This window comes from Manis pentadactyla, chromosome 4, assembly GCF_030020395.1.
Source record: "Manis pentadactyla isolate mManPen7 chromosome 4, mManPen7.hap1, whole genome shotgun sequence".
Classification (NCBI taxonomy): Eukaryota; Metazoa; Chordata; class Mammalia; order Pholidota; family Manidae; genus Manis; species Manis pentadactyla.
The window spans coordinates 40,337,519-40,358,958 of NC_080022.1; the positions used below are offsets into that span (position 1 = coordinate 40,337,519).

Consider the following 21,440-nt stretch of genomic DNA (forward strand, 5'->3'; position numbering starts at 1 on the left):
AAGTATTAGAAATGTGTCAGAACCATAAAGAGTAAATTAAATTAGCCACAAAAATTAAGACACTTAAGTCATGGTTCTATGTGTTTATGACAATATTAAGAAGCACTATCAGCATTAAAAATAAAATTCTATCCCCATTATGTGTGAATAATCTATACTGCAGCCACCAGGTAATTATGCCATGCTTACAGAATCAGTAAAATATTCTGGGTGTGCTTTATGGTTCTGGAGTTTATCACTCCTCCTTTGCCAATGTGTAACTATGTGGTAAACATACATGAAGTTTAAGATTAGAATTAGGCAGTTAAACAATGTCTGCCCCATTATCTCCCATAGAGTTCACAGGTTAACTACAGGAAACACCAACATATAGCATGAAATACTATGGATTAAAGGAAATGATGCCCCACTAAAATAAAGCTTCTTTAGACAGGAACCTATGTCACTGTATGCTTAGCTGTTAAACATAATGCCTGGCACACTACAAATAAATATTATTTGAATAATAAGTAAATTGTGAATTTCCAGAAGGAAAGAGATATATTCATCTTTACACCTCACACTGCAATGTTGCCTTCTAGAAAACTACAGGAATTAAGATTTTGATTTTGATTCATCTATTTGTCAATGTTAATGCAATGCCTTGCACTATTCCAGGTCCTTAGGAAACCAACCCAAATAATACGTAGTTTCTATCCATGAAGAGCTTTACAATTTAATAAGGGTAGACAGATAAACAGTCATTGTATAAGTTAATAGGGACAGTAGAGAAATTGAAAAAAAAAAAAGTACAATGAAAACAGAGAAGGAAGTGCTTAGCTCTGCCTCAGTGAGAGAGGAAAAGGGTTAAAGAAAAGCTTCAGAGAAAAAGAAAAATAAAGGTTGAAATATGAAGGATAAGTAGGACTTTAGAATTTATCACAGAGATGAAATTTTTATTTTATTTGGGGAAGAGAAATGTGTGGCACTTTTTAGACAAGGAAATAGTATGTGGAAGAACAAAGCATGATCACTCAGTCAATTAATATATATTTATTGAGCACGTACCTATATTTATAACACTGTTCTACTTGCTAGAGAGACAGTGGTTAAGAAAAATTTTGTCTCTTCTTTCATGAAATTTACATTCTAGACAAACAATAATCAAGTAAATGAATAATTTTAGAGAATGCTAAATGCTATGAGGAAAATAAAACAGGATTATAAAATAAAAGTTAATAGAGGGACAGGCTGAAGGAGGAAATTGTTTTCAACAGAATAGTTGAGCAAAACATCTCTGAGGAAGTGACACTTAAGTTGAGGCTGGTTCAGTAAGAAAAAGATAGCAAAAGTCTGATCATGTAGGTCCTTGTAAACCACAGTAAAGAATTTATTATTTATAGTAATTGCAAAGGAAAGCCATCAGAAAGTTTTTACAAGGGGAAATGGTTAAGATACAACTTGTATTTACAAATACATTTATATGGCATTTTGGCTGCTCTGGCTCCAATGAGGAAAGAATGAAGGCAGGGAAAACAGACAGGAGGCTACTCTCGGCACAAAGCAATGGTGGCTTGGACTAGGATGGTAGAAGTGGAGATGATTAAGAGTTGTCAGATTCAGATGTACTTTATAGGTAGAAGCCATATAAACTTACTAATGGAGTGTGAAAGAAAAGTGTAACCCCAAGGCTTTTGGACTAAACAAATGGAAGAACAGAACTGCATTTAATAAAGAGATCTGGAGTAGGAACAGGCTAGGTGGGGAAATGAGGAGTGAAGTTTTGGATATATTAAATTTAGGATACCTATTAGGCATACAAAATTCAAGACTATAAGCTTTTTGAGGGTAAATATCTAATTTTTCAACAGTATTTCCCTTGGCAACTAGCATACTAAAAGGTCATTCAATTCAATCCTATAAACAGTTAAGGAACAGCTCTGCATTTACAATTGTATGTAAGAGTTGAAGGTGAAGTAAGAGAGCTCCAAACATGAGAGTGACAGCATACAAAAAAGTATTTAGATTTTTTTTGTGGCCAAAAGAAATCACCCATGGAAACCAGATATTTAGAGAAAAGGAGTGAGGCCAAGATGGAGCCGTAAGGTGCTCCAATAATTTGAGATCAGATTATTTTTTCAAATTAATGAGGAGTCAATGTAAAGGAGATTGAGAAATGATGAGATAAGAAAAAAGTCAAAGTCTGTCAAAAGGGAGTAAAAAAAACTGTTTCAATTAGGAGGGCATGAGTAATTATGCCAAATGATGCTGAGACATTAAGTATAGTATGGCCAAAAAAATGACCATGTTCAGGAAATTGTTAAAAGCTTATTGTGGCCATAATCAGAGGGTATGAGAGGAGCATAGTGAGACTCAAACAGTGGTCTGGGTCAATGTCAATAAGTGTACGTTAAATTAATTTGGAGTCAGAAGTGACAAGTAATTAATATAAAGCCTACTTGGAGTTTCAAGGCCTTTTACAAGTAGACCTGTTTCACAACCATTCACCAAAATCTGGCTTCTGCTCTAGAGCATGGCTGACTTCCCCATATCAAAAACACCACACCACACTCATTTCATTCTCTGCTCAAGTTGTTTTCATCCTCCTTCCCATACTCCTCCCACTAATACTGCACAGCTTTCTGTTTGTATTTATTACAGATTTCCTCTACAGTTTGTATTTATTATAGACACTGTTTCTCCAGCCTATTGTTTGTATTTGTTATAGACTTCTTCTTCTCTGAATTCCTATGTCACATACTTAACTTAATACTTAATTATAGCATGTTTTGTACAGTTTGCTTTGTTTAATGTGTGGAAGTCCTGAATTCAAGACTATAAGCCTTTTGAGGGTAAATAGATAATTTTCATCAGTATTTCCCTTGGCAACTAGCATACTAAAAGGTAATTCAATTCAATCCTATAAACAGTTAAGGAATAGCTCTGCATATTCCAAACTGCATATAAAGAATGCACTCATATTTTTGGGTCTACCTGTGAAGTGCCATTTTGCTCACAAAACTGTAGTTCAGAAAGATTTAAGTGACCAAGGTTATACAGTTTTAAAAAGATGGAACCCAGTTTCTAAACTATATTTGATTTTATGTTCTTCAGACATCAGCATCCTATCTCCCAAATAAATGGCTAGATTGCTTTGGGGATACAAAGCTGAATAAGATTCCTGCCTGTTAGGAATTCACAATTCATTCATTTTTCTGTAATTATTTGATTCCAATCATTTGTAACAATTCAGGAGTAAAAGACATAATGACTGACCTCAAGACTATTCAGACAGGTTATAACAGTTGTGAGAATTGTGGAGAAGGGAGAAAGTATTTTGAAGTAATATGAAGAAGGATAGATGATAATTTGACAAGTAGATATGGAGGATGTTCAGACGCAGACTAGGCTGAGTACTGATGGAGACTGGAGAATATAGGGAAAGGTTTAGAAAGCAATGAGGAAAATGTGTAAGGCAACATTAAGAAGAGTTTATGAAAGAAAAACTTGAAGAACCTTAAGGACCTACATTATGGGAATTTCAAATGATAGGCAAAGGAGCTCAACATTCCAGAACTCTTGATTATTATATAGATCCTCTTTTATCTTCACATATGAATCTACACATATGTTTAATACTTTTAGTGCTTGCCTTTACACAATTCCTCATATATGTTTCTTGATCTTGACTGGCAGACTTGGGCAATAACTTTGTAGAAAGGTTTTCCAGGACCAGCACTGACTGCCAGACTACTTTAGAAGAACACCAAGTTACTCCAGTTCTACAATTCCTCAACAGCACTGGGGAGGGTAAGGTGAAAAGAAAAAATATTTATGGCTTCAAACTGCTCAGAAGCCATAGAGCCAGATTTGATCCCTGCTCTACTTTCTAGTTGTTTGACCTCGAAAAGTCTATCACACTTTCCTTAAACAGCACGTACTGAGTGTCTACCACATACTAGGATCTATTTTAGGTTAATTACTCTCTAAATTCTCAGTTTCTTCTTCAAGGACAATAATCCTTACTTCAGAGAACAGTGAATATTAAATACTAGAAAGGTAAGTGAGAATTTTTATTGCAAAAATAAGTTTTAAGGAGACCTGTTAGAATATTTAAAATATAATACTTTTGAGGGGTACCCATACTTTAAAATCTTACAGTGACAGTACAGAACAATCCCAAATGAACAGTCTAAACTCACAATTAATGAAACTAGAAAAAGAAGAACAAATGAGGCCCAAAGTCAGTAGAAGGAGGGACATAATAAAGATGAGAGCAGAAATAAATGAAATCAGGAAGAATAAAACAATAGAAAGAATCAATTAAAGTAGAAGTTGATTCTTCGAGAAAAAACAAAATACATAACCTCTTAGCCAGACTTATCAAGAAAAAAAGAGGGTGTACACACATAAACAGAATCAGAAATGAGAAAGGAAAAATCACTATGGACAACAGAGAAATACAAAGAATTATTAGAGAACACTATGAAAAACTATATGGCAACAAATTGGGTACCTGGAAGAAATGGAAAAACTTTCTAGAAAAGTACAACCTACAAGACTGACACAGGAAGAGAAAATCTGAACAGACCAACAGCAAGGAAATTGAATGGGTAATCAAAAAACTACCTAAGGGGAAGGAGCCAAGAGGGCGGAGTGAGTAGAGCAGCGGAAATCTCCTACCAAAACCATATATATTTTTGAAAATACAACAAATACAACTATCCCTAAAAGAGAGACCAGAAGACACAGGACAACAGCCAGACTACATCTACACCTATGAGAACCCAGCACCTCACGAAGGGGGTAAGATACAAGGCACGGCCCGGGTCATTCCCCTCACCCCAGCTCCCAGCGGGAGGAGAGGAGTCATAGTGGGGAGGGAGACGGAGCCCAGGACTGCAAAACAACCAGCCCTAGCCATCCGCACCGGGAGAGCAGACATACAATGCATGGGGTGCTGGATACTAGGGAAAAAGAACAGTATAACCTGTGAGCAGGTCCCCGTAGCCAGCGCCCCTGGGAAAAAAAAGAAAAGTGAGTGCCCATTGAAAGTCTGAAAGGTACAGGGATCCCACCGCTGGATGGTAGCACCCTGGCACAATCAACCCAGCAGCTGGGAATCCCGGGGAACTCCGGGCACCCTAACCCCCTGGGCAGCAGCGCAGCTCGGAGGCCCCTCACGGTGATAAACAGCCTTCTGCACGTTTCCCCTCCGGTGTTCAGGGGAGGAGTCTGAGGAGAAGGAGGACCAAAAGGCTGAGAAAGAAGAGGCTGACCTAGAGCTACACCTAGTTCCAGCCCAAAAGCTCCTGCTCAGGACCTGGCAGTATTGACCCAGTAAGACCACACAGGAGGATAAGGATGAGGACAGTGCTTTGGTGGCACCTGTGGGTCTCCCTTCCAGCCCACATACCAGGGCTTGGCTGTGTGGGCCCAGAGAGGACACAGAAGAGGAGGAGGAAGATGAGGACGGTGATTCAGGAGCAGCTGAGGAAGAGGGAGGAGCTGAGGCTTCCTCTTCCATCCCATCCACAAGTGCCTTCTTGAGGGCCTGGGTGTATGAACCAGGAGAGGACACAGAGGAGGAGGAGGAGGAAGATTCAGGGGCAGCTAACTCAGGGCCAGGTTCTTCCCTCCAGGCCCGGAGCACCCTCCTAAGGGGCTGGGTATATCCGCCTGGGGAGGAAACAGAGGGAGGGCAAGCTGCTGAGTTGGGAGAAGCCCAGCCCTGTCCCTTCCATGTGGCCATTTATTTACCTGGGGAGAAGCCACCACCTCCCTGGGCTCCTCCTTGGCTGCCCCTCCAACTGCAAAGGCGGCTCAAGTCTGAAGAAACCTCCACCCAGAATCCAGGACCTGAGACTCCCCTAAGGGCCAGAAAGGTACACTTCTCAGAGAAGGTCTCCATCCATTTCCTGGCTGTCTGGGCAGGTCCGGCCTGGGAAGCCCGCCAGGGTCCCGGGGAGCAGCTCACCAGAGATTGCAGCTGCTTCACCCACCGAATAGCCCAGGCCGAGAAGCAGCTGGGTCCCTGCCTAACCCCCACCGCCAGGGCCAGGGCCTGGGCATGCCTCACAAGTCCACCCCCCTCTCTGGCTGCCATACTTGTCCCTCCCCAGGCCTTGTGGGTTTCCTCCAGCCATGCCATGGCCTTGAGCAACACTGTGGCCTCTCCCTCTCCTTGTGTGTCTCTGTCTCCTTGCTTGGACCTCATTGAAAGACTTGACTAAGGTCATGTGATTTGTTTATTATTGAGGATTTTTTTATGTGTTGGTTTAGATAAGGAATAAAGTCTTTTGCTTTGTAAAAAAAAAAAAAATAGCAGAGCAGCAGCCTGAGGTGGGCCACGCCCACAGCAGCAGGGCAGTGCTTCTTTCACAGCGGCCGGGCATGAATCAGAAGCCCCGTCTGAGCGCAGCTGCCCAGCACAAGCTGATAGGGGTTGCTGTTCTCCCAGGAGAGGAAGGCCATAAACTAGCAAGAAGGGATGATTTACCAGCCAACATATGGACCAGCTCCCCACAACTACCTCTATAAGGCAGAAGAATTTGATCCAGACCAAAATCACAGACACAACCTCTGAGAAGGAGCTTGGAGAGATAGACCTAATGAATCTTCCTGAAAAAGAATACAAAATAAAGGTCATAACCATGTAGATGAAGCTACAGAGAAAATGCAAGAGCTAATGGACAAAGTAGGGAGGGAGACTACAGAAATAAAACAATCTCTGGAAAGATTTAAAAGCAGAATGGATGACATGCAAGAAGCCACGGATGGAAACAAAACAAAACAAAACAAAACAAAAAATAGCAGAGCAGCAGCCTGAGGTGGGCCATGCCCAGAGAAGCAGGGAAGAGCTTCTTTCACAGTGGCCGGGCATGAATCAGAAGCCCCATCTGAGCGCAGCTGCCCAGCACATATATGCACCCAACACAGGAACACCAGCATATGTGAAACAAATACTAACAGAACTAAAGGAGGAAATAGAATGCAATGCATTCATTTTAGGAGACTTCAACTCACCACTCACTCCAAAGGATAGATCCACCAGAGAGGAAAAAAGTAAGGAAATAGTGGCACTGAACAACACACTAGAACAGGAACAGAGAACAGGAATGCACAGAAGCTGATGCAGAGAGAGATAAAAGGATCTCCAGGAATTAAACAATATTAAGAGAACTGTGTGACCAATCCAAAAGGAACAATATCCGCATTATAGGGGTACCAGAAGAAGAAGAAAGAAAGGGATAGAAAGTGTCTTTGAAGAAATAATTGCTGAAAACTTCCCCAAACTGGGGGAGGAAATAATCGATCAGACCATGGAAGTGTACAGAAGTCCCAACAGAAAGGACCCAAGAAGGACAACACCAAGACACATAATAATTAAAATGGCAAAGATCAAGGACAAGGACAGAGTTTTAAAGGCAGCTAGAGAGAGGAAAAAGGTCACCTACAAAGGAAAACCCATCAGGCTATCATCAGATGTCTCAACAGAAACCCTACAGGCCAGAAGAGAATGGCATGATATATTTAATGCAATGAAAGAGAAGGGCCTTGAATCAAGACCACTGTATCCAGCATGATTATCATTTAAATATGAAGGAGGGATTGAACAATTCCCAGACAAGCAAAAGTTGAGGGAATTTGCCTCCCACAAACCACCTCTACAGGGTATTTTAGAGGGACTGCTCTACATGGGAGCACACCTAAGCCTAAAGAGATGTCAGCAGAGAAAATAAAATCACAGCAAAGAAAGCAGAACAAACAAATACTACCTAAAGACAAAAAATAAAATCAACTACCCACAAAAACAGTCAAAGGAAACACAAAAGAGCACAGAATAAAACACCCAACATATGAAGAATGGAGGAGGAGGAATAAGAAGGGAGAGAAAAAAAGAATCATCACACAGTGTTTATAATAGCACAATAAGCAAGTTAACTTAGACAATAAGATACTAAAGAAGCTAACACTAAACCTTTGGTAACCACGAATCTAAAGCCTACAATGGCAATAAGTACATATATTTCAATAATCACCCTAAATGTAAATGGACTGAATGCACCAATCAAAAGACACAGAGTAAGAGAATGGATAAAAAAGCAAAACCCATCTATATGCTGCTTACAAGAGACTCAACTCAAACCCAAAGACATGCACAGATTGAAAGTCAAGGGATGGAAAAAGATATTCCGTGCAAATAACAGGGAGAAAAAAGGAGGTGCTGCAGTACTAGTATCAGACAAAATAGACTTCAAAACAAATAAAGTAACAAGAGATAAAGAAGGATATTACATAATGATAAAGTGGTCAGTCCAACAAAAGGATATAACCATTATAAATATATATGCACCCAACACAGGAGCACCAGCATATGTGAAACAAATACTAACAGAACTAAAGGAGGAAATAGAATGCAATGCATTCATTTTAGGAGACTTCGACTCACCACTCACTCCAAAGGATAGATCCACCAGAGAGAAAATAACTAAGGACACAGAGGCACTGAACAACATATTAGAATAGATGGACCTAATAGACATCTATAGAATTCTACATCCAAAAGCAACAGGATACACATTCTTCTCAAGTGTACATGGAACACTCTCCAGAATAGACCACATACTAGGTCACAAAAAGAGCCTTAGTAAATTCAAAAAGACTGAAATTCTACCAACCAATTTTTCAGGCCACAAAGGTATAAAACTAGAAATAAATTGTACAAAGAAAGCAAAAAGGCTCACAAACACATGGACACTTAACAACATGCACCTAAATAATCAATGGATCAATGACCAAATTAAAATAGAGATCAAGCAATATATGGAAATAAATGACAACAACAACACAAAGCCGCAACTTCAGTGGGACACACTGAAAGCAGTCCTAAGAGTAAAGTATACAGCAATCCAGGCATATTTAAAGAAGGAAGAACAATCCCAAATAAATAGTCTAACATCACAATCATAGAAATTGGAAAAAGAAGAACAAATGAGGCCTAAAGTCAGCAGAAGGAGGGACATAATAAAGATCAGAGAAGAAATAAATAAAATTGAGAAGAATAAAACAATTGAAAAAATCAATGAAACCAAGAGCTGGTTCTTTGAGAAAATAAACGAAACAGATAAGCCTCTAGCCAGACTTATTAAGAGAAAAACAGAATCAACACACATCAACAGAATGAGTAATGAGAAAGGAAAAATCATGATGGGCCCCATAGAAATACAAAGAATTATTAGAGAATATTATAAAAACCTATATGCTAACAAGCTGGAAAACCTAGAAGAAATGGACAACTTCCTAGAAAAACACAACCTTCCAAGACTGACCAAGGAAGAAACAGAAAATCTAAACAAACCAATTACCAGCAAAGAAACTGAAGCGGTAATCAAAAAACTACCCAAGAAAAAAAAACCCCTGGGCCAGATGGATTTACCTCAGAATTTTATCAGACATACAGAGAAGACATAATACCCATTCTCCTTAAAGTTTTCCAAAAATAGAAGAGGAGGGAATACACCCAAACTCATTCTATGAAGCCAACATCACCCTCATACCAAAACCAAGCAAAGACCCCACCAAAAAGAAAATTACAGACCAATATCCCTGATGAATGTAGATGCAAAAATACTCAACAAAATATTAGCAAACCAAATTCACAAATACATCAAATGGATCATATACCATGACCAAGTGGGATTCATCCCAGGGATGCAAGGATGGTACAACATTTGAAAATCCATCAACATCATCCACCACATAAACAAAAAGAAAGAGAAAAACCACATGATCATCTCCATAGATGCTGAAAAAGTATTTGACAAAATTCAACATTCATTCATGATAAAAACTCTCAGCAAAATGGGTATAGAGGGCAAGTACCTCAACATAATAAAGGCCATATATGATAAGCCCACAGCCAACATCATACTGAAGAGCGAGAAGCTGAAAGCTTTTCCTCTGAGATCGGGAACAAGACAGGGATGCCCACTTTCCCCACTGTTATTCAACATACTACTGGAGGTCCTAGCCACGGCAATTAGACAAAACAAAGAAATACAAGGAATCCAAATTGGTAAAGAAGTAAAACTGTCACTATTTGCAGATGACATGATATTGTACGTAAAAAACCCTAAAGACTTGACTCCAAAACTACTAGAACTGATATTGGAATACGGCAAAGCTGCAGGATATAAAATTCACACACAGAAATCTGTGGCTTTCCTATACACTAACAACGAACCAATAGAAAGAGAAATCAGGAAAACAATTCCATTCACAATTGCATCAAAAAGAATAAAATGCCTAGGAATAAATCTAACCAAGGAAGTGAAAGACCTATACCCTGAAAATTATAAGACACTCTTAAGAGAAATTTAAGAGGACACTAACAAATGGAAACTCATCCCATGCTCCTGGCTAGGAAAAGTTAATATCGTCAAAATGGCCATCCTGCCCAAAGCAATCTACAGATTCAATGCAATCCCTATCAAATTACCAACAGCATTCTTCAAGGAACTGGAACAAATAGTTCAAAATTCATATGGAAACACCAAAGACCCCGAATAGCCAAAGCAATCCTGAGAAGGAAGAATAAAGTGGGGGGGATCTTGCTCCCCAACTTCAAGCTCTAATACAAAGCCACAGTAATCAAGACAATTTGGTCCTGGCACAAGAACAGAGCCACAGACCAGTGGAACAGATTAGAGACTCCAGACATTAACCCAAACATATATGGTCAATTAATATTTGATAAAGGAGCCACAGACATACAATGGGGAAATGACAGTCTCTTCAACAGATGGTGCTGGCAAAACTGGACAGCTACATGTAAGACAATGAAACTGGATCACTGTCTAACCCCATACACAAAAGTAAATTCGAAATGGATCAAAGACCTGAATGTAAGTCATGAAACCATAAAACTCTTAGAAAAAAGCATAGGCAAAAATCTCTTGGACATAAACATGAACGACTTCCTCATGAATATATCTTCCTGGGCAAGGGAAACAAAAGCAAAAATGAACAAGTGGGACTATATCAATCTGAAAAGCTTCTGTACACCAAAGGACACCATCAATAGAACGAAAAGGTACCCTACAGTATGGGAGAATATATTCATAAATGACAGATCTGATAAAGGGTTGACATCCAAAATATATAAAGAGATCACACACCTCAACAAACAAAAAGCAAATAATCCAATTAAAGAATGGGCAGAGGAGCTGAACAGACAGTTCCCTAAAGAAGAAATTCGGATGGCCAACAGACACATGAAAAGATGCTCCACATCGCTAGTCATCAGAGAAATGCAAATTAAAACCAAAATGAGATATTACCTCACACAAGTAAGGATAGCCACCATCCAAGAGAGAAACAACAACAAATGTTGGTGAGGATGTGGAGAAAGGGGAACCCTCCTCCACTGCTGGTGGGAATGTAAACTAGTTCAACCATTGTGGAAAGCAGTATGGAGGTTCCTCAAAATGCTCAAAATAGACTTACCATTTGACCCAGGAATTCCACTCCAAGGAATTTACCCTAAGAATGCAGCAGCCCAGTTTGAAAAAGACAGATGCACCCCTATGTTTATTGCAGCACTGTTTACAATAGCCAAGAAATGGAAGCAACCTAAGTGTCCATCAGTAGATGAATGGATAAAGAAGAGGTGGTACATATACACAATGGAATATTATTCAGCCATAAGAAGAAAACAAATCCTACCATTTGCAACAACATGGAAGGAGCTAGAGGGTATTATGCTCAGTGAAATAAGCCAGGCAGAGAAAGACAAATACCAAATGATTTCACTCATATGTGGAGTATAAGAACAAAGAAAAACTGAAGGAACAAAACAGGAGCAGAATCACAGAACCCAAGAATGGACTAACAGTTACCAAAGGGAAAGGGACTGGGGACGATGGGTGGGAAGGGAGGGATAAGGGCGGAGGAAAAGAAAGGGGGCATTACAATTAGCATGTATAGTGTGTGTGGGGTACGGGGAGGGCTGTGCAACACAGAGAAGATAAGTAGTGATTTTACAGCATCTCACTATGCTGATGGACAGTGACTGTAATGGGGTTTGTGGGGGGGACTTGGTCAAAGGGGGAGCCCAGTAAACATAATGTAATTGTAGATTAATGATACCGAAATAAAATAATAAAAAGTATAAAAATAAAAACTTAAGAACAAAATCCCCAAGCCAGATGGCTTCACTGATGTATATTATCAAACATGGAGAGAAGACATCCACCTTACAGTTTTCCAAATAGTAGAAGAGGAAGGAATACTTCCAAACTCATTCTATGGGCTGACATCACTCTAACACCAAAACCAGGCAAAGACTCCACAAAAAAAAGAAAATTACAGACCAATGTTCCTGATGAACATAGATGCAAAAATACTCAATAAAATATTAGCAAACCAAATTCAAAAATACATCAAGAAGATCATCCATCATGATCAAGTAGGATTTATTCCAGGGATGCAAGGATGTTACAATATTCAAAAATCCATCAACATCACAGAGCACATCAACAAAAAAAGGACAAAATCACAAGATCATCTCCATAGATGCTGGAAAATAATTCAACTAAACTCAACATCCATTCATGACAAAAACTCTCAACAAAATGGGTGTAGAGGGCAAGTACCTCAACATAATAAAGGCCATATACAACAAACCCACAGCAAACATCATACTTAAAAGCAAAAAGCTGAAAGCTTTTCCTCTAAGGCCAGAAACAAGAACAGGATGCCCACTCTCCCCCCAACTTTTATTCAACATAGTACTGGAGGTCAAAGCCACGGCAACCAGACAACACAAAGAAATGAAAGGCATCCAGATTGGTAGAAAGAAGTTAAACTGTCACTGTTTGCTTATGACATGATGTTGCACATAAAAACAAAAAACAAAAAACTAAGAAATCCACCCCAAACTACTAGAACTAGTAACTGAATTCAGCCAAGTTGCAGGATACAAAATTAATACACAAATATCTGTTGCATTCCTATATACTAATGGTGAACTAGAAGAAAGAGAAGTCAGGAAAACTATTCCATTCACAATTACATCAAAAAGAATAAAATACCTATGAATAAACCTAACCAAGGAGGTGAATTACCTATATTCTGAAAACTACAAGACATTCATGACAGAAATTAAAGAAAACACCAATAAATGGAAATACATACCATGCTCATGGTTAGAAAGAATTAATATTGTCAAAATGGCCATCCTGCCTAAAGCAATCTACAGATTCAATGCAATCTCTATCAAAATATCAACAGCATTCTTCAATGAACTAGAACAAAGAGTTATGAAATTCATATGGAATCACAAAAGATCCCCAATAGGCAAAGCAATCCTGAGAAGGAAGAATAAAGCTGGAGAGATTATGCTCCCCAACTTCAAGATCTACTACAAAGCCACAGTAATCAAGACAATTTGGTACTGGCACAAGAACAGACCCATAGATCAATGGAACAGAATAGAGAGCCCAGCTATAAATCCAAACATATATGGCCTATTAATATATGATAAAGGAGCCATGGATATACAATGGGGAAGTGACAGCCTCTTCAACAACTGCTGTTGGCAAAACTGGAGAGCTACATGTGAAAGAATGAAACTGGATTAGTGTCTAACTCCATACACAAACGTAAACTTGAAATGGATCAAAGACCTGAATGTAAGTCAGAAACCATAAAATTCTTAAAAAAAACACAGGCAAAAATCTCTGAATATAAACATGAGCAATTTTTTCCTGAACACATCTCCTTGGGTAAGGGAAACAAATGCAAAAATGAACAAATTGGGACTACATCAAACTAAAAAGCTTCTGAACAGCAAAAGACACCATCAGTAGAACAAAAAGGTATCCTACAGTATGGGAGAATATATTCGTAAATGACATATCTGACAAGGGGTTAACATTCAAAATATGTAAAGAGCTCACACACCTCGACACCCAAAAAGCAAATAACCCAATTAACTAATGGGCAGAGGATATGAAAAGACGGTTCTCCAAAGAAGAAATTCAGATGGCCAACAGACACATGAAAAGATGCTCCACATCACTAATCACCAGGGAAATGCAAATTAAAACCACAAAGAGATATCACCTCACACTAGTTACTTAGGACAACATCCAAAAGACAAGAAACAACAATTTGGGTGAGGATGCAAAGAAAGGGGAACACTCCTACACTGTTGGTGGGAATGTAAATTAGTTCAACCATTGTGGAAAGCAGAATGGAGGTTTCTCAAAAAACTAAAAATAGAAATACCATTTGACCCAGTAATTCCAGTCCTAGGAATTTACCCTAAGAATGCAGGATCCCAGATTCAAAAAGACATATGCACCCCTGTTTATGGCAGCACAATTTATAATAGCCAAGATATAGAAGCAACCTAAGTGTCCATTAGGAGATGAATGGATAAAGAAGATGTGGTACATATACACAATGGAATACTATTCAGCCATAAGAAGAAAACAAATCCTACCATTTGTAACAACATGGATGGAGCTAGAGGGTATTATGCTCAGTGAAATAAGCCAGGTGGAGAAAGACAAGCACCAAATGATTTCACTCATTTATGGAGTATAACAACAAAGCAAAACTGAAGGAATAAAACAGCAGCAGATTCACAGACTCCAAGAAGGGACTAGCGGTTACCACAGGGAAGTGGGCAGGGAAGGAGGGAGAAGGGGATTAAGAGGCATTATGATTAGTACTCATAATGTAGGGGTGCCATGGGGAAGGCAGTATAGCACAGATAAGACAAATAGTGACTCTACAGCTTCTTACTATGCTGATGGATAGTGACTGCAATGATGTGGTGGTGGTGGGGATTTGATAGTATGGGTGAATGTAATAACCACATTGTTGCTCATGCGGAACCTTTATTACATTGTATATCAATGATACCTTAATAAAAAAAATACTATCCAGGCACATTGGTTTTAGCTGCTGCTTAGCAGAATGAGTTGAGTCCTCAGTTGCTGCATTTAGAAGCAATTTTCTCCATCTTCTAACAGTTGGTTAGGGAGTTAGCATTAGTTAATCCACCTTCAAGCATTCTCTTTTTACCTTCAAAATGCAAAGTCATTCATGCTATCTTAACTTCTGACCTTCTAGAGTAGCTCTGAGGATGCTTGCCTACAACAGTAGGTAAGTAAAAAATAATATGAAACAGTCTTCTTTTTTTAATGGCATGTTTTCTCTTCAATTAGAGGGAAAGAAAAGGTGTAAACAAATGCAGAAGCTTTTAAAAAGCAGTTTGAATTTTAACTCATTGCAATAAATAGTTTTGATAGAACATCTTTTCTTCCTCACTGGCTTTTAATTTTTTATTTTCCATCATGATTTTCCTTTAAGTTTGAATATTTGCATTTACCAAAGAGGATGGTTTTGTTTTTACAAACAGACAAGGGAATTAAAACTTCCCATTGTTCTACTCTCAAATACAGACTGAAATTAATGTTTAAAATGTAATAAAAATCATATACACTGTCCCCAAGCTTTGAGCTAGAAGCTACTTGGAAAAAATACAATGCAGTGTAATAAAACACAATGATACTACATTTTTAACAATTAGGAGGCAAACTGCTAGACATCTTCACATATACTATCTCATAATCCTCCTCTTAATTTTAAAATTGGGAGGAGAGTAATGTTAGAGAGGGAACTCTAAAAAGATAGATAGACAGGCAGACATATCCACTCCCTTAAAATTTTCAGTATTATAACTAAGCCAACAACAGAATTCTAGAAATAGTTTCAGTAGCACATCCCTTCTCTGCTTTCTTTTTTGTCCACAAGTCTTGAGCTCCCTGTGCTCTTTCAATAGTAGAATGTCCACCTCTGCCTGGGGATTATCCCATTCCAATTCGACTATACATTTATCAAGAACGGAGATACCATCTGTAAAATATCTGCCTTTTATTGAGCACCAAATTCATTTTAATTCACTGGATTAGTTTAACACGTTCTACCATGGGGTTGGAGTAGGGGTGGGTGAGTAAAATAGGTAAGGGGGAGAAAGAGACACAAAATCTCAGTTTCAAAATAGTCACCGGGATGAAAGTACAATATGGAGAATATAGTCAATAATTCTGTAATATCATTCTAAATTGACAGTAACTATAATACCTGGGGTAAGCATTTAACAATGTAGTTAACTTATTTTATTAATACATTTTATGTTCTTCAGTTTTTTTTTTAATTAGGGGGAAATGATGTACAGAAAATATTAACACATAGGCCTCGATAAATTTGAAGTTAAACATTTTTATACATGTGCATATAAAAAAAGGCATGAATTATTAGCCTTCCTATGTTAAGTATTGATAAAAACAACAATGTTAAAAATAACTGTACAGTCTTTATTATCTTGACTGAATTTATTTCACTTTAACAGGGCACTTTAGTGATCCACTTATGCAGAAAGCGCATGGCTATTTTAATACATATGATGCAGTGATTTTTCAAGGTTAACTTTAGAGTGCATTATGGTAATGAAACAATCATTTGATCATCATGTAGATACATACCTGTCATTAATATCTGATTAAAGAAGAGGAATGGCTTCCTTCCTGCAAATAGCAGCAAGCCCATTTCAAGGGTAGCACAGTGCAGGCAGGGTGTTTTACATCAAGAATAATAACAGTAATTTAAATATTTTAGAGCAATTCCTTGAATCATGAATTCCCTCTGAAAGTCTCCAGTGGGCAGAAAACTTGGCCAGGCTAAACTGCAGCCTTCCGATCAAGACAGTAAGAGTTCTAGGGGAAGCAATCACTCTGATAAACTAATTGTCCATCAAGATTAAACAGCTGAACTGGGAAAAACAACAGATTCATAATTGGGCTTTAGGACTGTTACAGACTTGAATGTTTGTGTTCATCTCAAATTCACATAATGAAAGGCTAACCTCCAATATGACAGTATTTGGAGATAGGGCTTTAGGAAGGTGGTTAAGTTTAGATGAAGTCATAAGGGTGGGGCCCCCAAGATGGGATTAGTGTCCTTGTAAGAAGAGGAAGAGAGACCAGAGCTTTTTCTCTCTCTGCCACGTGAAGACAGCAGGAAGGCAGCAATTTGCAAGCCATAAAGAAGGCTGCCAACAGGAACCAATCTGCCAGTATCTTGATCTTAAGACTTTCCAGCCTCCAGAACTATGAGAAATAAATGTCTATTGTTTAAGCCACTTGGTCTATGGTATTTTGTTATAGCAGTCTGAGCTGATTAATGTAAGTGCTTTTTAGGCTTCTGTATTCACAGTACTCAAACAGCTGACATCAGTTCAGCACAGGCTTCCAAACAGCTGGCTGGCTGGCTGTTAAACATGTATATATATACACCCAAATTAAAATCCCACTCATTAAAATCTATGGTAGAAAACAACATGCTTTTGTCAAAACTCATATAATTGGGAGATGCTTAAGAATTGTGCATTTATTTTATGAAATTATATCTCCATAAAAAAATTGCAAACTGTAAAAAATTACTTGAACAATCTGATAGCTACCATTTTGTAATTAAGAGGGCCCATATTTTTAATTTACTAAATACAACACACTTTAAATCAACGTAAATGTAAACCATGGATTTGATGCCATTGCTATTTAATAATACTGTATGTCTGCTGAGACAGATAGGTTATTAGCAGTGAAATTATACTTCTCAAATCAATGCTGTTTATGTAGTTAAGGTAAGTAAGTATTAACACTAATATAGGGATCAAAAATCTCCTGTTTCATTCCTGCTGTGTATGCTATTTCTTTTTTTTGCACTGGATATTTTAAACAAAGATATCAATATAAAATAATAGGGTTAGAAGGTTCACGTCCAGTAGATTTTTAAGTATGACCTGATATTGAAGCAAAAATAATAATTTCTTTCAAATTGCTAACTTTTTATTATAAAAATGTAAATAATAATCTTCAAGTAGGCTATTGGATTTTTCATTAATACTTTACATCTTTCCAAAAGGCCCTTCAAAATTTTCCCTCTTTTGCCTCTTTGGGAGTATTTTATGATCTACAATGATCTTTTTATCCTTTCACATACAACAAGATTTTAAATTAAAAAGCATGACACATGGCAATTCAAATTTCCATGCTAAACTTAGAGAGTCATAGGAACTCTTGTCAACAAAAGACCAAATTTACTATAATTATGGATTATTTACACTAAAACAAAATAAGAAATCAATATGTAAATGTAATGTTTGTTGTAGCTAATGCAGCCAGCAATGACAGATTAGGTTCAAAAAGCAATCAGTTTGAAAATCTGGCATGTATGTAAATGAGTCAGGGACTTAATGTTTACATTTGACTGTATTTCATTCAGGATTTTTAAATTGTCCCAGGAACAGCATAAAAATAAAATGTTAATCTTTACATTATAAATACAACTTGAGCCCTCATAACTGAAACGTGGTTTTGGTCCTGTCCAGCTAAAGTAACATATAATACTAATAATTCTAAGCTGAAGATTACATCATTCTTAATTAACACTCTGCTACAGTTGTTAACATCCTCCAAGACACTATGTTATCATCACCACAAGTTCTGTAACAACCTTAAAACCACGTTTAACGAAGGTTGGTCTCTTACTATGCAGCTACTTTTAATTGCTTTCTTTGCTAGCAATTAAATATGTCTAGATAAACAAACATTTGGTTTCACATAATTCTTAACATTTTTCATGATGATTTCAAAGTTCAGGTGTCCTTATGTCTATAATTACTGTTTATCAATATAGTGATACATTGGATTCAGCAAAGTGTATTAACCAAAGTATATAAGATTAATCAAAATGTGGTAATTAGTGGTGATAGTGATACATTGTGATCCATCAAGTAGTTCATTGCAAAGCTGTCAAAACATAATTCTATCCATCTAGACAAAATGTGAAGAAAGCAAAAGAAAAATACATTTACAGATACATTGATTTTTGGTTCATAAATTAGTGACCAAGTTTCTTGACTGCACGTTAAAAATCAAACATAAAGAATGCCTGCAGTTCTTTTTCAAAGTGTGATAATAACAAGCTAATCTCAGTAGTCTTGGACCTATCAATAGGCAGTAAACTGTACGAATGGGTTTGGTACATCAATCCAATTAGATGTGTTGTGATCTCCATCAGTGCTTTAATTGTGGACAAATTTCTTCTTTCATTCAGAATGCATAACTTTAGGGAAACATCCTAATCTTAAAATGAGCCACTTTTCAGTAACCCCTTTATAAGAAACATTTACCAACCCAACACTTCCTAATTTCAGTTTTATAAAATCTAATAATAATATTCACTAGAATTAAGTTTAATTTAAACAGTAATCACAATAATGTACTTGAAACATTGATTACATCAATTTATTCTTGAGAAATTAATAACTTCAGGAATGATATATCAAATTGTACCAATTACAATACTAATAAAACATTTTCACAGATGATTATCCCTTGTAAAAACAAACAAAAAAAGTTGCTTTGTAAAGACTTTTGGAAGAAAAAATTAACTAATTCATTTGGAACATTTAGTTGCACATATAAAGTTTTCAGAAAAGTGCCGTATATATAGGCCATTTAAAGTCTTTCTTTCTGCCGCACTGCTAAAACCTCACAAATATCGATCAATAAAAAGGTACTATGAAAAAGACATACTCATAAAACTACCATTTAAAATGGCATTTCAACAAATTATTCAGGGTTTAAAACTGTTTTTATTTTTTCTAGTTTGAAAACAAAAATGCTTAGCCAAATGACTTCCCCACTGGAAGTTGTTCATATCTTCCTGAAGGAGCTGTATCACTTTGTCCATTCATATAAAGGATTTTTTGAGCATGAACTCTGGGCCAAGAGGCACTGAACGAGGCTGAAATGAGACTTTACACATGAACTAGGTTGAAATGAGACTTTATGTTTGAGGACCATATTGACTCTCAGAACCTTGTAAACAATGCTTAAAGACACTATGATGAATGGTTTGGAGTTAAGATTTCTCTGAGAGTCAAATCCCACCTCATTCAATAATTAGCTCTATGACCTGGGAAAGAGAAACTACCGACAACCTGCACTGTGCCAGATCCGAAGCTCACATGTGCTATCTTATTTAATACACTGCCCCTCTCCAAAGACCTGGAAGGCAGAAATTATCATCCTAATCATTCTGATTGAAGAAGCTAAAGCCTAACAGACTACAGCTGACCCTTGAATAACACAGGGTTGAACTGCATGGGTACACTTAAATGCAGATTTTTTTCAGTAAGTATACTGGGAAAATTTTTGAAGATTTGCAACAACTTGAAAGAACATTTTCTTTTTCTAGTTTACTTTATTGTAAGAATACAGTATATAATACATACAACATACAAAATATGTATTAATCAACTGTTTATGTTATCAGGAAGGCTTCCAGTCAACAGTAGCTATTAGCAATTAAGTATCTGGGGAGTCAAAAGTTATATGTGGATTTTTGACTGCATGGTGGGTAGGCACCCCTGACCTCTGCATTGTTCAAGGCTCACTTCCCCTTTCTGTACCCCAGTTCTCCCAGTCATAAAATGGAACTAGGTTAGAAGATTGCTTTAACTCCTTCCAAAGACAATATCTTAGAGCTTTTCTCACATTCTAAGTCATCTACTCTTATGTGAAAGTGACTCTTTTTGTGTTAAGGGAGGACACCAAAAACTGAAATAGCAGGATCTAGACAGAGTGAAAAATATTACATGGATTGATATTTGTGCAGAGGTATTAGGAAATGAATTAGGATGCAAGCTATTTGAAAGCATCCTCAGAATATCTTCCTAACAACTGAATTTTACAACAGTTTCAGGATACTTTTCAGTTATCTTAGTTGGGATAATGCAGGCAGGTAAGTGTCTAATATGGCTTCAGTACAGGGTGTGAGATATAGGAATGAGAAAAAGAAAAAGAAAAAAGTACATTATGTTTGTATGAGTTTCAGTACACATACCAGCCAGAGTAGCATCTCTTAGCTAGAATCAAAACTACGAGCACAGGTAAAATGCCTACCACCACAGCTACTGGATGGTTACAAGAAGCAGAGATAGAAGAGGAATACTTCCGTCTTTCCTTTATTATACCATGCTTAATGGAAGTAGAGAAGTGCATATCAATTGTAGAGCATTAGGAGAGACCTCAAGGATCATGAGAAGAATGTTTTCTTGTTTTTCTTTAACTTCTGCCTCTGTTCATAAGAATACTATTCCTGTATATGCTGCCTCTCCCCACAAAGAAGAGTTTTAATGAAAACACTTGAAGCATTTTTTTCCCCAATTTTAGACTTGCTTCTCCCAGAGGAAGAAAAGAAACTATTACAATTATTCACAAAGTCATACCATACTGTACTAGGTTAGGTTTCACAGAAGGTAGGCTCAAGACCAGCAGCTTCCTCTTTCACCTCCTATGCCCAATGTGCACTAAATT

At 37.4% G+C, this 21,440-nt stretch overlaps 1 protein-coding gene across 2 annotated transcripts in view; it reads right to left on the bottom strand.

The window, feature by feature from the left end:
• The window catches only part of FAF1 (Fas associated factor 1), a 559,668-nt gene that overhangs the window by 283,916 nt on the left and 254,312 nt on the right, over positions 1-21,440 (bottom strand). The window lies entirely within an intron of this gene.